Source organism: Castor canadensis, chromosome 12, assembly GCF_047511655.1.
Source record: "Castor canadensis chromosome 12, mCasCan1.hap1v2, whole genome shotgun sequence".
Classification (NCBI taxonomy): Eukaryota; Metazoa; Chordata; class Mammalia; order Rodentia; family Castoridae; genus Castor; species Castor canadensis.
Window position 1 is genome coordinate 8,896,493 of NC_133397.1, and position 17,247 is coordinate 8,913,739.

A 17,247-nucleotide genomic window follows, 5' to 3' on the forward strand; every position below is an offset into this window, starting at 1 on the left:
TCCTCACAGCCTCCTTTCAATATTAGGCATTCTTATTTTCCTTCTGTCATTAATACAGTACCTATTCCTGGATTCTGAATAGGAGGGAATGAAGTGACTTGCTCAAGAACACACAGCAAATAAAAAGAAGTGAGTTTCAAATGCCGGAAGTCTGGCCCTGGGCTGTGATCTCAGCTTCTGCCCTCTGCCCCAGAGGAACCCACCATGAACACCAAACACCTCCATCTAATGGAATTATTAGATACAAGATGCAAATTAGGATTATTTTAATGTTTAAAGGTATTATTTTAAAAACATGAAAAAGACAAAGTAAATAAGGAGGAATCCCAGATTTTTAGAACTGAAAAATGTAATGATTAAACATCTTAGCTCAGTAGATAAGCAAAAGCGCAAATGAGACAGACATGGGGGAAAAAAGGTGCAGTGAACTGGGGTTGGAAGGGAAGCTCATTGGCAGAGCTCAAGCTTCACATGCACAAGACCCTGAGTTCAATCCCCAGCTACAAAACAAAAAGAATTAGCAAACTGGAAGATGGAGCTAAAGAAACGGTGCTGGGTGAGTCACAGAGAGGCAAAGACTTGAAAGAAGTATGAACAGCAAGAAAGACAAAGAACCAGCAAACGTGCATCTGATAGCTCTGGAATAAAAAACATAAAACCACAGAGGAAATAAAAATGCCAAAGGCTAATGACAGGGACCCTCAGATGCAAGGACACAAATCCCTAGCAACCACACGTGAACGCAGCACAGTGACACAGGTAGATCAACAACAAAGGGACATTCTGAAAGCCACAGGAAAAGCAGACCCCCTCAGAACACTGAGTATTGGACAAACAGCTGATTTCTCACAGAAAACAGAATATTATTTTCAAAATGCCAAGTTAAAAAAAATATTGTCAAGGTAGTACTGTATACCTAGTAATAGTATCATTTGAGATATAAAAAGTATATAGGCAAATAGGAACTAAAAATGAACTTACCAGATCTGCAGTAAAAGAAAGACTTCAAAAAGAAGAAAACTGAATCCAGAAAGAAGTCCTAGGTAAGCAAAGACAGTAAGTATACCATTGAAGCTAGCTAGCACTGGCAAAATGAAATAACCATAATTAATTGGAGGAGTAATAAAAATAAGACAAATTAAAATATCAGTTGAAAATAATAAAATTTAAATTAACTGATTACAGCAAAAGTACTCTAAAATTTTTGTATTTTAGAAAAATGGGATGTGAGGAAGATAGAAAAATTGCAGAACTTGAGTTAAATGCATATGTTAAAATTTTAATGAAAACTACGAAAAAATTAAGCAATTTTTAAAGAGGAAACAAGGAAAACAAGTATAGGTAATAACTTCCAAAATAATACAAAGAAGAAAAGGAAAATTTAAAGGTAGGGTAAACAGAAAGTACAAAATAAGATTATAGAGAAGTTTAAGGTGTCAATAATTATAATAAATATAAATGAACTAAACTTGCTAGCTGAAAGACAGATGTTATCAAATCACATTTTTCTTAGAACAGCCTTATGCTGTTTACAAGAGACACACTGAAAACATAAGGAGCCATATTTAAAATAAGCTGATGGAGAAAACATTGTAGGCAAATATTTACCAAAAGAAACCTAGTGCAGTTGCATTAATAGCAGGAAGCCTGCGTGTGCCATAGACAGCAAGCTTACTTCCTAATGAGGAAAAGCATGGCGGGAAGGTATAACTGTCTTGACCTGATACATCAAGCAACACGACCCCAAAATAGACAAAACACACCCTTTCAGGACACTTTTCTCCCATTCGCAGCAGAATTGGGCACACAGAGCAGAGATGTGAGGACTCAGTGAAAACTCGAAAGCAAAGCGAGTCATTAAAACAGAGTGCTGTTTACAGTAGGTGGCCATTACTAAGGAGAGAGACACCCACTGAGCTCCAGCGAGAACAAGAGTGGCCTGGGAGACAATCTAGACAGAGCAGGATCCTAGGACATGGTCTAGATAGGGCAGGGCTTCAGGCCACGTGAAGTCAAGCATCCTGTGAGAAGCTTGCAACATCTACAGGTCCTCTGTCCACCCCAACACTGCACATGCCTAGAACATTGCAATCATCAGTTTTACAGACCCTGAAAGACTCCTACAACTCTCTGGGGGTCCTAGGGTCCCTGATATAAAGAGCTGAAAGCAAGACGTCTAGAAAGCATGTCATGGAGAGCACCATGGGAACAGCTGCCTCATGGGAGTCTGAGAAATACCTCAGTGAGTCGGACAGCTGTCCTGAGAGACAGGCTTTGTCCTTGGCAGTCTAGGGTCAGAACTGAGGCCAAGGAATGAAGCTCAGGGAAGTGTCCATCCTAAGAAAGGCATCTTCAGAGGACAGCAACTTGCATGCCATAAGAAAGAGAAGAAGTTCTGGCAGGAAGATGCTACAGAGGGATGACTGCCTCAAGCTCCTATCCATCTCCTAGAACCCAAGGACCTAGCAGGGCAGGAGAATTGTAGTGTCCATCTTCCTTCCTTCCTTCCTTCCTGCCTTCCTTCCTGCCTTCCTTCCTTCCTTCCTGCCTTCCTTCCTTCCTTCCTGCCTTCCTTCCTTCCTTCCTGCCTTCCTTCCTTCCTTCCTGCCTTCCTTCCTTCCTTCCTGCCTTCCTTCCTTCCTGTCTTCCTAGCTTTCTTCCTTCCTTCCTTCCTTCCTTCCTGCCTTCCTGTCTTCCTAGCTTTCTTCCTTCCTGCCTTCCTTCCTTCCTTCCTTCCTTCCTTCCTGCCTTCCTTCCTTCCTTCCTTCCTGCCTTCCTTCCTTCCTTCCTTCCTGCCTTCCTTCCTTCCTGTCTTCCTAGCTTTCTTCCTTCCTGCCTTCCTTCCTTCCTTCCTGCCTTCCTGTCTTCCTAGCTTTCTTCCTTCCTGCCTTCCTTCCTTCCTTCCTTCCTGCCTTCCTTCCTTCCTGCCTTCCTTCCTTCCTGTCTTCCTGTCTTCCTTCCTTCCTTCCTGCCTTCCTTCCTGTCTTCCTTCCTTCTTGCCTTCCTTCCTTCCTGTCTTCCTGTCTTCTTTCCTTCCTTCCTGCCTCCCTTCCTTCTTTCCTTCTTGTCTTCCTTCCTTCCTTTATTTCTCTTTCTCTTTTTCCCTCCCATTCTCCCTGTTGTGCCTCCTTCTTCCTTCTTCCTGCTGTCCTTCCTTCCTTCCCCTCACAACTGTTTACTGAGAACCTACCACATAGCAGGTCCCACCCTACCTGGAGATGCACATATGGCTTTTTACTTCTGGTGTGAAAAACTAACAAAAAAGTCTGAGAGTGACCAATGCTCTGAAGAAGAGATCAGAGGTCCGGATGGGGAGCCAGTTATTACAAAGTCATTTAAAAAGGATGATGCTCGAGCTGAGATCTGAATGACAAGTAAGAGTCTACGGCCATACCACCCTGATCTCGTCTGATCTCGGAAGCTAAGCAGGGTCGGGCCTGGTTAGTACTTGGATGGGAGACAAGTAAGAGCCAAACACAGATCAGAGAGTTCCAGATAAAAGAGGCATAGAGTGGGGAGGTGGGGCCAGCTTGGCAGAGCTGGAGCACAGGTAAGGGACAGGTGCCATCATGAGGTTGGAGAAAGTTCAGTCTTGGCTCCTGGGAAAAACGATCATGCACTGGATGAAATAAAACCCAAGTCCTTGATGCAGTCTCACTTGTTTAGTTTTGCTTTTGTCACTCATACTTTTGGGGTCTATCAAGAAATCATTGCCAGGGTCAATGTCATGAAAGTTTCCCCCCCTGTTTTCTTCTAGTTTTACAGTTTCAGGTCTAACATTTAAGTCTTTAATCCATTTTGAGTTGATTTTTGTGTGTGGTGGAGAAAAAGGCTCCAATTACATCCTTTTGCATGGGAAAATATTCTGCAGAGCAAAGCAAACAATAGAGTGAAAAGGAAACCTATGGGATGGGGGAAGATATTTGCAAACTATACCTCTCATAAAGGATTAACATCCAAAATATATAAGGAACCTCTACAATTCAATGGGAAAAAAACCTAACAACCCAATTTAAAACTAGGCAAAGGATTTGAATAGACGAGTCTCTAAAGAAGACATCCAGATGGCCATCAGGTATAAGAAAAGAAACTGACATTACTGAGCATGAGGGAAATGCAGTTCAGAGTCACAAAGAGATGAACAACCTCACTCGTGTTAAGATGGCTATCATCAAAATGCAAAAGATAGCAGGGCACAGGTAGCACACACTATAATCCTAGCTATTCAGGAGGCAGAGATCAGGAGGATCAAAGTTCAAAGCCAGTCCAAGCAAACAGTTTGGGACACTATATCTTGAAAATACCCAACACAAAAAAGGGCTGGTGGATTGGCTCAAGTGGTAAAGTGCCTGCTTGGCATACATGAGGCTCTGAGTTCAAGCCCCCATACCACCAAAAAAGAAAAAAAAAAAAAGAGATAAGTATTGTACTTGCAAGGATATGGAGATATTAGAACACTTCTGCACTGTTGCTGGGAAGGTAACATGGCACAGCCATTATGGAAAACAGTGCAGAGGTCCTTCAAGAAAGAATTAATAGAGCAGCCGTATGATCCAGTGGTTCTTCTACAGGCATTCATCCAAAAGAACTGAAATCAGGGTCTCGAAGAAATAACTGCCCTCCTATGCTCATGGCAGCATTGTTCACAATAGCCAAGGAATGGGAGCAACCCAAGTGTCCCTCAGTAGATGAAAGTATAAGGAAATGAGGAGCATCACTCAAAAAGCAATCCCACCATAGCTCCGATGCGGATGAACCTGGGGGCACTGGGTAAGTGAAGTCAGCCATCACAGAAGGACAATGTGCCTGCTTCCATTTCCAGGAGGTTCCTAACAGTGCAAGTCAGAAGCAGAAAGCAGAATGGTGGTTGTCAGGACCTGGGAGAAGGGAACCAGGGAGCTGCTGCTCAAGTTTCAGTTATACAAGATGAAGATGAAGTCAAGTTATTACCTGTAGTTAAGCATACAGTAAGAGTGGGACTCACTTTACATTTTCTTAGCACAATAAAAAACATTTTTTAAATCCAAGGCTTTAATAATTACAATCTGTGTATTAATTGAGACAGTGAGAAGCAGTCATGCTTCAGGCAAACTGAGATAAACAAGATTTCCAGAGAAAAAAACCCCCGAGGATGAGCTGCAGCTGCAAAGGTGACGGGAGCCCTCCTGATAATCAGGAGCACCAGGCCAGTTTGGAGCGAGCCTACCATGTAAGCCAAGTCCCCTCATCACCAATGGCAGGGGGCAGTGCCACCACACATTCCTGGGGACAGCTCTGTCTGGGAGCTTCAACCCCATCACCACTGTATTTGCTACCATTCTTCCAACGCCAGCACTTCATCAAGAACAGCACATGTAATCTACAGCGTTTCACGTTTACCAAAAGCCTAGGGGGTGACTGTTACTATTCTCTTTGTACACAGGGAGAGGATCGAAAGAGAGGGAAAGCCCTGAAGGAGTGAGATGGGGGTTCTGACCCATCCACCCTACAGGCTGCTTGCGCTCAGACTATGCTGCAGCCAGCCACGACCACCGCCCTCTGCCAGCAAAGCCTCTTGCAGAATTTTGAGGCTAGTGAGGGGAAGGAGCTCTCATCAGGCCTACCTCCTAAGTGCTGATCACCTTTGTGCATTGATGGGCACTCAGTGAATTTCAGCCTCAATGTAGGATGCAAGAGGCCTCCCAGGCTCATACCCTCTCCCGGGAGAATTCACAAGGGGTAAGTGCAAATGCAAAGGCACACGCACTCCCGCCAGGCAGAATCACTCTCACAAGCAGGGACTCAAAATTCAAACGGATGATTAGAGTTGAGAATCCCGGAGCAAACAGTGTCCCTCAACTGTGCAACTGCATCCCCAGAACTGGGCTGCTTTGTGGAGTCTCCGGGGCCCCTCCTGATTGACGGATTCCCCACGGCTTGTGGAACCAATATGTTTGTTTAGGAGGCAGCCCTCGGCCTTTGCAGTAATAATCAGGCAGGGCTAATATTGGCAAAGGACAGGCAGGGAATTGTGAAAGTTCCATCCGTAAACAAAATACATTTCCACCAATTTTCATTTTACAGCCCCAAAGTTTTCTCTCCGTATCACTTCCTCCTCAAAATCACGGCCAGGTGTTTTCATTCAACAATGCCTCCTGCCTCCCTTGGTTAGCGGGGAAGGAAGGACGACTCCACCTGGGTGAGGCAGAAAGAGTGGGAGAAGAAACTCGGCCCTAGAAACGTGCAATGTGCACTGAATGCAAGCTGCACAACTTTCTAGCTTCGAGACCTTAGGCAAGACGCATCGACCCCCTGGACCTCTGGTTTTTCATCTATACACAGGGCCCTGAGAGTATGCACTTCACAGGTTGCAATGAAGACGAAATGCCCGAGCATAAACTCAGCACGTATGGTGTTAATATGCAGGTAGGACAAGACCGTGCCCTGCACTCGCGAAGCGGCCTTTGGGGCCAGGGCTAAGTTCATCCCAGCCTCCCTGCCCGGTACATTTGAGAACATGGCCCGCTCCTGGAGCTCCGGTATCTCTGAAAACCAAGGATGGAGACCTCCTCCTTCTCTAGCTCCCAGTCCTTATACTTGGAGGTGACAGTGTTCATGGTGGCACCTGGGCACAGGCCCTTCACGGGGAGATGGCAGAGGCAGAGCACAGCCCACACCTGTGAAAGCCACTAAAGCACAGTAAGCAAAGGCTCAGGTGGGGGAGGCTGGGTGAGCTCTCACTCCTCCACCTGACCTCTCCCAACTTCAGATTCCTCGCCAGTAAAAGAGAAGTCACAGCCCTCCTCTGTAGTCCTCAAGGTTCTCAGAGAAGCAGAAGCAACAGGGTAGAGAGAGAGAGGATGGAGGCTGTGGAGTCCCCAGACCCAGGGATGGCAATCTGGAGACCCGAGAGAGCAGAGCACAGTGACAGCCTGAGTCATGAACAACTGAGGCACAGATGAGCACTGCGCTTCAAAGTTTGCAGAGGCCCCTGGCAGCCACTTTCTCATCCTGTCCTTACTCAGCAGGGGCAGTCAGGAGGCTGACCTCCATTCTCCAAGGATGGAGTGAGAGGGACTCGGATTCCACCGTGGACCAGGCAAGTGTTCTCATGGCCGCCACCCCTCCCCGCTCAGCCACAGGTGCAGCACAGCGTCAGGTTTCTGCCCGACCCGAGAGGGCCTCCTCCCGCTGGGGTCAGCCTCTGCCTTGCTTCCAGGAGAGAAGCCGAGGCTGTAGGCATCAATCTTGTCTCTGACAGACACAAGCTCCTCTGACAGCCTTAGCCCCAGACTGTCCTGACCTCTGCCTTCATGGTCCTCAAGTTATAAGAGGTATACACAGGAGTGCCAGCCTCAACAGATCCATTAAGGACACCCACACTGCCTAACACACCAAGTTTCCACCTGTTGCCCCAGATGTCCCTGAGTTCCTCCCTCCTTTCCCAGCCTCCAGTCACCTGTGCTCCAGACACAGCAGTACTTCCAAGTGTGCCAGCCTCACCCCTCCTCTGCCTATGCTGTCGCCTTGGCTGGAATGCTGTACCCTCCTCTGCTTCCCAGCCCCAGGCCCAGCCATCTGCCAAGCCCTCCCGGGTTCACTGCAGCCCTCTCTGGCCACAGAAGGCAGGTGGCTGAGTGGGATCTGAGCACACGAAGCACGTGTGGTAATGATGACTTCATGTGGCTTTCACCAAATGCTGGTACTGTGCTGGGAGCCACAGGAGAGCTGCCTCATCTCATCCTCACTGATACCCCTCCACTCCAACTTATGAGCCCTGGCACCCCAAGACCTCCCCACACCTGCACAGCCAGAGGCCCCAGCATTCCTTCTGGTTGGCTGATTCCTGGGCCTACGTGTTGGCAAACATGTGGAATCACCTGCTTGGCTGGATTCACTGTCAAGAAGGGCTCTCTGAGCTCCTGTTTCTCCAGGTCCACTGCTGGTGCCTTCATGTCACCAAGCCCACTGCTGGTCCTTCACAGACATCTTGTCTGGTTGTTGCACTTGTTTTCTGTCTTGCATCAGAAATGGTTACAGCAAAGCACATAGGATGGCAGAACCAGAGTCTTGGGCCGCTGGAGGATACAAAGCTACAGACTGCTCCCTGCTGCCTCAAGGGTGTACTGCAACCACTGCCAAGTCAGACTCCCCAACCCAATTATGATCTTCAGAAATAGAATCCCTGAGAAATGTTTCCTTCTAAAATGCAGGCAGTTGACCAGCAGTGAGAAGTTGCAGAATAAAGAAAATGAAGACCATGCCAGGGGGGAGAGGGAAAGGGTTGGGGGTGGGGAGGAGAGGTGGCTCAAACAATGTATGCACATATGAATGAATGAATAAAAAAAAAAATTTTTAAAAAAAGACCATGACCCAAAATGTGTTTTCCAATGCTTAAAATTTTCCCAACTTGCCAGATGCCAGTGGCTCGTGCCTAGAATCCTAGCTACTCAGGAAGCAGAGGGGTTTGAACCAGCCCAGGCAAATAGTTCTTGAGACCCTATCTTGAAAATACCCAACACAAAAAGGGCTGGTGGAGTGATTCAAGTGGAGGCCCCGAGTTCAAACCCCAGGAATCACCCACCCTCCCACAAAAAATAGAAAATTTCCCCGACTCTTTCTCACAGCCAAAGTAAAACTGTTATTTTCCCAGGATGATTTTCCTTTGCAAATAAGATCAGGAAGCGCTGTCAGAATGGCAGCATGTTCCTTGCCTGGGGATCAGGTGGGTGGGACGTGGTCTTCCTGAGCCCCAGTCTCTGTCTCTACATCACACGTGACCAGCTCCAGCTCAAAAGGCAGTCAGAGCACTTCAGTGAGACAATACCTGTGCATACACTTCCAACTGCAAGTGTGACACAGCTGCTATTTTTAATGTAGTGGTCTACCAGGGAATTTTAAAGTCATCTCCCAGAGCCTCAACTGGACTGAAAGTATGGAGCATCTGATTGCTGAAATGATCAGGGAAGGTCCTGGGGGAAAGTAGGAGCAGTGCAGTGAAGGTCAGCAGTGCCCCAGCCCTGAAGCAGGAATAAAGAGCAGGCTTTGAAGTCGGCAGGATTGGACTCCTTGCCAGGCTTTCCACCCCTGCCTGTGCCTGGAACAAGTCACTCAACCCTGAAGCTTGTGTTTGGTTTCTCATCGAAAAGATGGCATGGATACTGTTCACCCAAGATGAGGTGAAGATTAAAGATGACACATGTCAAAGTAGGAGTGATTACAAGATGGTTTTATCTATAATGTAGCCCAGGTGGGGTTTGAATTCATGTAATCTGGTATGGGTTGAATTGTGGTCCCCCAAAATTTAATCTGAAGTCCCCCAGAATGTGACCTTATTTAGAAACAGGATGGTTACAGATGGGATCACTTAAGAGGACATCACGCATAAAAAGGGCTGGCAGAGTGGCTCAAGCAGTAAGAGCGCCTGCCTAGCAAGCATGAGGCCCTGAGTGCAAACCCCAGTGCCGAGAAAAAAAAAAAAAAAAGAGGTCACGTTGAAGTAAGTGCTACAACCCAATGTGAGTATGTGAGTGTGTCTTCATGAAACGGGGAAAATTGGACACAAACATGACTGACACAAGAAGATGTAGAGCAGGGTGTTGTTTCTGCAAGCAAAGATGGCCTGGAAACTGGAGAGAGGCCTGGAACAGACTCTCCCTCCACCCCTTCCACCCCCCTCCCCTGCCAGCCTCAAAAGGAAGGAACCCCATTGGCACCTTGATTTTGAACTTCTGGCTTCCAAAACCATGAGAGGAGAACATCATTTAAGCCACCCAGCTTGTGGCATTTTGGTACTGCATCCCTAGCAAAGGAACCCATAATCAAAAGAGATGCGAGGAGGTTAGTTATATCTGTTGGATAATCCCTTCCCAGTGAGCCCAAGGTCAGGTTCAGAGCCCAGACTACGACTCAGGGCTCTCTCCACTACCCCCAAGGGCCATTTCTTAGAATTTAACATAATTCTCTTAAAGAAGTTTAGTTTTAACTCGTACAGAAAATTTTTTAAAGGACCTCACAACAGCCAAGCGTGGTGGTGCGTTCATGTAATCTCAAGAAGGGGGAGATAAAATCAACATAGAAAAATCATTAGCATTTCTATACACTAACAATGAGCAAACTGAAAAAGAATATATGAAAACAATTACATTTACAATAGCCTCAAAAAAATCAAATACCTAGGTGTAAACCTAACAAAAGATGTGAAAGACCTCTACAAGGAAAACTATACACTTCTGAAGAAAGAGATTGAGGAAGACTATAGAAAGTGGAGAGATCTCCCATGCTCATGGATTGGTAGAATCAACATAGTAAAAATGTCGATACTCCCCAAAGTAATCTACATGTTTAATGCAATTCCCATCAAAATTCCAATGACATTCATCAAAGAGATCGAAAAATCTACTATTAAATTTATATGGAAACACAAGAGGCCACGAATAGCCAAGGCAATACTCAGTCAAAAGAACAATGCAGGAGGTATCACAATACCTGACTTCAAACTATATTACAAAGCAATAACAATAAAAACAGCATGGTACTGGCACAAAAACAGACATGAAGACCAGTGGAACAGAATAGAGGATCCAGATATGAAGCCACACAACTATAAGCAACTTGTCTTTGACAAAGGAGCTAAAGATATACGATGGAGAAATAGCAGTCTCTTCAACAAAAACTGCTGGGAAAACTGGTTAGCAGTCTGCAAAAAACTGAAACTAGATCCATGTATATCACCCTATACCAAGATTAACTCAAAATGGATCAAGGATCTTAATATCAGACCACAAACTCTAAAGTTGATACAGGAAAAAGTAGGAAATACTCTGGAGTTAGTAGGTACAGGCAAGAATTTTCTCAATGGAACCCCAGCAGCACAGCAACTAAGAGATAGCATAAGATAAATGGGACCTCATAAAACTAAAAAGCTTCTGTTCATCAAAAGAAATGGTCTCTAAACTGAAGAGAACACCCACAGAGTGGGAGAAAATATTTGCCAACTATACATCAGACAAAGGACTGATAACCAGAATATATAGGGAACTTAAAAAACTAAATTCTCCCAAAACTAATGAACCAATAAAGAAATGGGCAAGTGAACTAAACAGAACTTTCTCAAAAGAAGAAATTCAAATGGCCAAAAAACACATGAAAAAATGCTCACCATCTCTAGCAATAAAGGAAATGCAAATTAAAACCACACTAAGATTCCACCTCACCCCTGTTAGAATAGCCATCATCAGCAACACCACCAACAACAGGTGTTGGCGAGGATGCGGGAAAAAGGAACCCTCTTACACTGTTGGTGGGAATGTAAACTAGTACAACCACTCTGGAAAAACATTTGGAGGCTACTTAAAAAGCTAGACATCGATCTACCATTTGATCCAGCAATACCACTCTTGGGGATATACCCAAAAGACTGTGACACAGGTTACTCCAGAGGCACCTGCACACCCATGTTTATTGCAGCACTATTCACAATAGCCAAGTTATGGAAACAGCCAAGATGCCCCACCACTGACGAATGGATTAAGAAAATGTGGTATCTATGCACAATGGAATTTTATGCAGCCATGAAGAAGAACGAAATGTTATCATTCGCTGGTAAATGGATGGAATTGGAGAACATCATTCTGAGTGAGGTTAGCCTGGCCCAAAAGACCAAAAATCATATGTTCTCCCTCATATGTGGACATTAGATCAAGGGCAAACACAACAAGGGGATTGGACTATGAGCACATGATAAAAGCAAGAGCACACAAGGGAGGGGTGAGGATAGGTAAGACACCTAAAAAATTAGCTAGCATTTGTTGCCCTTAATGCAGAGAAACTAAAGCAGATGCCTTAAAAGCAACTGAGGCCAATAGGAAAAGGGGAACAGGAACTAGAGAAAAGGTTAGATCAAAAAGAATTAACCTAGAAGGTAACACACATGCACAGGAAATCAATGTGAGTCAATGCCCTGTATAGCTATCCTTATCTCAACCAGCAAAAACCCTTGTTCCTTCCTATTATTGCTTATACTCTCTCTACAACAAAATTAGAAATATGGGCAAAATAGTTTCTTCTGGGTATTGAGGGGGTGGGGGGGGAGAGGGAGGGGGTGGAGTGGGTGGTAAGGGAGGGGGTGGGGGCAGAGGGGAGAAATGACCCAAGCCTTGTATGCACATATGAATAATAAAAGAGAAAAAAAATAAATAAAATAAAATAAAATAAAAAAGAAGGAGGTGAATCCAGGAGGATTGAAAGTTAGGGGACTGGGCTACATGGCAAGACCCTGTCCAGAAAAAAAAAAAAAGTGAGCAAAATAAAAACTTGATAAAAATTGGTTAATCTGGACAGAGAATATTCTTAATTATGAAATAGTATATGCTTTTGAAAATATTCAAAGACCATAAAAAGAAGCAGAAATTGGAAGATCCCCCATACCCCATAATTCTACTCGCAAAGGCACCCTCTAGAACAGATGGGTGCTAGTCCCCTCAGCCCTTTCCTTATAGTCACCACACACGCATAAAGACAAAAAAGAATCCTGCTTTACAACGTGTCTTGTTGCTTCGTTCATTACTTATTTCACTTAATATCATACAGATGACATCTTTACAGTACTAGGTGTTCTAATTCCGCCAATCTCCTGCTGATGGGCATTTAAAATGTTCCTCTTTTTCTTTACTAATACAAATAATGCTGTAGAGAATATTCTTAAATAACTTTTCACATTTGGATGGGGTTTTCTGCAGAGTAGATGCCTGGTATGGTAAACAGATAATACGCCATGGTTGTAGAGGTTTTAAAGCATGTCTACAAACTTCTTGACACCTTGCCAGTGGAAGATAGGTTTTAATTTCCCCTCCCTTGAGTAAGGGCCAGTGTTTCTGATAAAGTGTAGTTTGGTTAGAAAAGGTGATACAGTTTTAGCATGGCTCCCTTTTTCCCAGATGCTTGTCCTTGAAATCCACCCACCATTTTTCAGGGAAGCCCAAGACACATAAGAGGCCCCAGCTGGTGGACAGCCCAGCTCAGTTGACAGCCAGCATCCATCTCCATCCTTGTGAGCTCAGCCATCTTCCAATGGCCGCCCTGGCTGATGCTGGATAGATCAGAGATGTAGTCCATCAAACCTTCCCTGCACATTTGTGAGCAAACTAGATGTTGTTCTTGCTTTAAATTATAAAGTGCTGCTTTGTTTTAATTTTGTATCTATCTTTTTAATGTAAATTGACAAAGGATAATTGTATATACTTATGGGTAGAAGGTGATGTTGAGATCAAGAATAGAATGTTAAATAATTAAATCAAGCTAATTAACACATCCATCGCCTCAAATGCTTATCATTCATTGTGGTGAGAACATTTGAGATTTATTCTCTTGGCAATTTTGAAATTACAGTGCACTATTTAATGTATTCGCCAAGTTGTGTGACAAATCCCAAAGAATGAAAAGCTGTTCCTTAATGCAAATTAAAACCACACTAAGATTCCACCTCACCCCTGTTAGAATAGCCATCATCAGCAACACCACCAACAACAGGTGTTGGCGAGGATGCGGAGAAAAAGGAACCCTCTTACACTGCTGGTGGGAATGTAAACTAGTACAACCACTCTGGAAAAAAATTTGGAGGCTACTTAAAAAGCTGGACATCGATCTACCATTTGATCCAGCAATACCACTCTTGGGGATATACCCAAAAGACTGTTACTCCAGAGGCACCTGCACATCCATGTTTATTGCGGCACTATTCACAATAGCCAAGTTATGGAAACAGCCAAGATGCCCCAGCACTGATGAATGGATTAAGAAAATGTGGTATCTATACACAATGGAATTTTATGCAGCCATGAAGAAGAACGAAATGTTATCATTCGCTGGTAAATGGATGGAATTGGAGAACATCATTCTGAGTGAGGTTAGCCTGGCCCACAAGACCAAAAATCGTATGTTCTCCCTCATATGTGGACATTAGATCAAGGGCAAACACAACAAGGGGATTGGACTTTGAGCACATGATAAAAGCGAGAGCACACAAGGGAGGGGTGAGGATAGGTAAGACACCTAAAAAACTAGCTAGCATTTGTTGCCCTTAACGCAGAGAAACTAAAGCAGATACCTTAAAAGCAACTGAGGCCAATAGGAAAAGGGGACCAGGTACTAGAGAAAAGGTTAGATCAAAAAGAATTAACCTAGAAGGTAACACCCACGCACAGGAAATCAATGTGAGTCAACTCCCTGTATAGCTATCCTTATCTCAACCAGCAAAACCCCTTGTTCCTTCCTATTATTGCTTATACTCTCTCTACAACAAAATTAGAGATAAGGGCAAAATAGTTTCTGCTGGGTATTGAGGGGGGTGAGTGAGAGGGGCTGGAGTGAGTGGTAAGGGAGGGGGTGGGGGCAGGGGGGAGAAATGAACCAAGCCTTGTATGCACATATGAATAATAAAAGAAAAATGAAAAAAAAATACATTTAAAAAATAAAACAAAATAAAATAAAAATTGGAAAAAAAAAAAAAAAAAGCTGTTCCTTCTGTCTCAGTGAGGCTTGGTGCCCTCCAATCAATCTGCCTTACCCCATCCTTAGCCCTAGCAACTACCTTCTGCTGTCTACGTCTGTGAGCCCAGCAGCTTTAGACTGCACATAAATAAGAGCAGTTGCATTTGTCATTCTGTGCCTGGCTTATTTCACTCCTCTTAATGATGTCCTCCATCTATTCATGTTGCAAAGAAGAATAAGTCATGAAGATTTGAGGTTTGGCACACACTTCCTCCTCAGAGCTGGAGTACTTCCTGCCCCAGCCATCCTTTCAGGTCCACCTAGACGCCAGCCTGTCCTGGTCCTCAAGCTTGGCTCCCAGGAGGCAGTGGGCCTTCACTCTGGAGCTAATTGGCTAGAATCAGGTACCCTCTTCCCATCAGCTGTAATGGTAGCTACTCCTGAGCTATGTTCATTCCATACAGGACTGAGGAGGTTTCCAGAGCACATTCCTCCTTCACCCTTCACCCTTACGAATGGGCTGGGAGACTTTTCTGATGGAATTTCCCATGCCTGGAATTGTGCCGCTTGGGACAAGTAGCCTTCTGGCCTCTGCAAGTCTCACCAGATCCAGGACTAATAGAAGAAGATGTGATGCCCTTGGGTTCCACAGGGACACAGCTGGCCAGCTGGAAAGCCAAGAACATAAATCAACTCCATTCAGAAAGCATTTGCTGAAATTAAAGAATTACAATTATAACAAAGCCGATGTATCATTCTATGCCTACATGATTTTCCCTTTAAGAACTGTTTTCAACCACAGGTGCAGAGCAGACCTAACACAGCAGGCCTGAGACTGCTTTCTTTTTTTTTTTTTTTTGGCCTCGCCGGGCAAAAAATATTTTAATTTCTGTTTCATTTTTATGATGACAAATAATCTTCAAGTTTATTTCCTCTTCGTTTGTTTGCTTAAATACAAAGCTAAACCACAAACAGGTACAACCAAGACATTTCATTTCACATTTACACACTCCTGTGGATCCTCCTCCAACTCGCTGACCACTGACCAGGCTGGGGGGCCAGGGGGAAGACTTTCTTATGCAGCACCGTCGTGAGGCCCAGAGTGTGGTGAGGGAGGACCAAGGACAGAGCCCTTCCTTATACCTGGCGTTTACAGTTACCTGGAGCAGGTGGGCAGGAGCTCAGGTTCCAGCTCTTGAGTCCTGAACTCCCCAGGGACGGAGTAGGAAGCCACCTGCTCTTGTCTATCACACTGTAGGTGAAAACCTGAGGCCCCTCCTTGTTTCCTGGCTTCCAGACCTTGCTGGCACCCGGCACACCTGGTGACTTCCTGAAGCTTGCCATGGTCACTAGGGTAGGGGTCCTGCGCTCGCAGGCTCACACTGCAGTTCATGGGGCATCTTCACCAGAAGGACACCAGATGGCATCAGGGTGGGTGAGTGGGGGTATCCGTGAGTAATTTCTAGTCCCACTACAAAACTTTATTTTTGATTAGAAAAGAGTACCATCTCAAATCTCCTCTACAAAAACTAAAAGCCCAAAATAAAGCAAAACAACACAGCCCCTTCACTCACTTCAAGAGCTATGTACATGTAAGTTGTTTTCTGTGGTTTTTTTCTTTTTTTTGTTTGCTTTTTATTTATTTCTTTTTTTAAATAAATTCAGTGTTCACAATTCTACAAAGAATTAACCCAGTTTCGGGAAGGCCTGCCCCCGCGGGTGGAAACAGGGCCCTTCCCGGCCCCTCTGGCTCCCACCTGAAGCGGAGGGAAGGCCAGCTTCCTGCAAACCCTTTAAAACATTCGTGCACCTCAGCGTGCGCCATGGAGACGGAGGAGAACACGAGCTTCGAGACGTGGGGCGACGCCCTCGCAGCCGCCTGACCTTGGACGTCAGTGTGGGCAGTCCTGGCACGGACCTGCCTGGCCTCCTCGTTCACGGTGACCCTTCTTCTAAAACCTGTGCCGAGTCTTGGACTGCATGCATGGGAAGCACGAACCTTTGCCTTGTATGCAAAAAAGGTAGAAAAACAGCTAGGACAGAAAAGTTTTGGTAATTTAAGGCCATCTGTTCAAGTCCACCTTGGAAACCTGTCACAGACACTGAAACACTACAGTGAAAGGCATCTCAGTGTGCTTCATGAAAACGTTTGAAGTAATCTGCTAAGAGGAAGTGTGTAAAATATCATCCCCTCTGAGGGCACTCTGTCCTTTGCAGGGGTGGCAGGGCACTCCAGCCATGGGTAGGCTGCGATGGAGGCCTTGCTGCGGTCATGCAGTCGTACAGAAGCTCCTCCCCAGCGGCGATGTGAGACTGCTTTCTTTATCAGGAGACCTTGCCTGCTAGAAAGGCTGGCCCTTGGCTGATGTCTGGGAATTTGAACTTGAGAAGGATTGCCCCACTTCCTGATAAGAGAGGCCCACTGTTCCTAAACTGTGTGTGCCAACACTATGACTTAGGCTGAACACCTGCTTCCTTCTGGGAATGTGGAATTTGGGTATATGCCAGGCAGTGGGTGCCTGCGTGACCAGCCTCAAAGGAAAATGCTGGGTGCTGAGTCTCTAGGAAGCTTCCCTACCTGTATTCCACACTCACAGTGGTACAAGCTCCTGAGGGAATTCAGCCAAGGACTCTTGGAAACTCCCAGCTGGTTTCCTCTGGACCCCACCCCCACGTGCCTCTTCCTTCTGTTGTTTCATTTACAGCCGTATCACTACAGGCTGTGTCCTCCAAGTCCCCTGGCCAGTGCTCGAGGCTGGAAGTGGTCTGAGGGCTACC

The 17,247-nt window shown here is 45.3% G+C and overlaps 1 long non-coding RNA gene across 3 annotated transcripts in view; it reads right to left on the reverse strand.

Moving 5' to 3' along the window:
* The window catches only part of LOC141414759 (uncharacterized), a 99,722-nt gene extending 91,726 nt beyond the window's left edge, over positions 1-7,996 (reverse strand). For all 3 annotated transcript variants that reach the window (XR_012439597.1, XR_012439596.1, XR_012439598.1), the window contains exon 1: positions 7,860-7,996. This is a non-coding gene — a long non-coding RNA (uncharacterized lncRNA). The remainder of the gene's footprint in view (positions 1-7,859) is intronic.
* Positions 7,997-17,247: the final 9,251 nt, after the last annotated feature.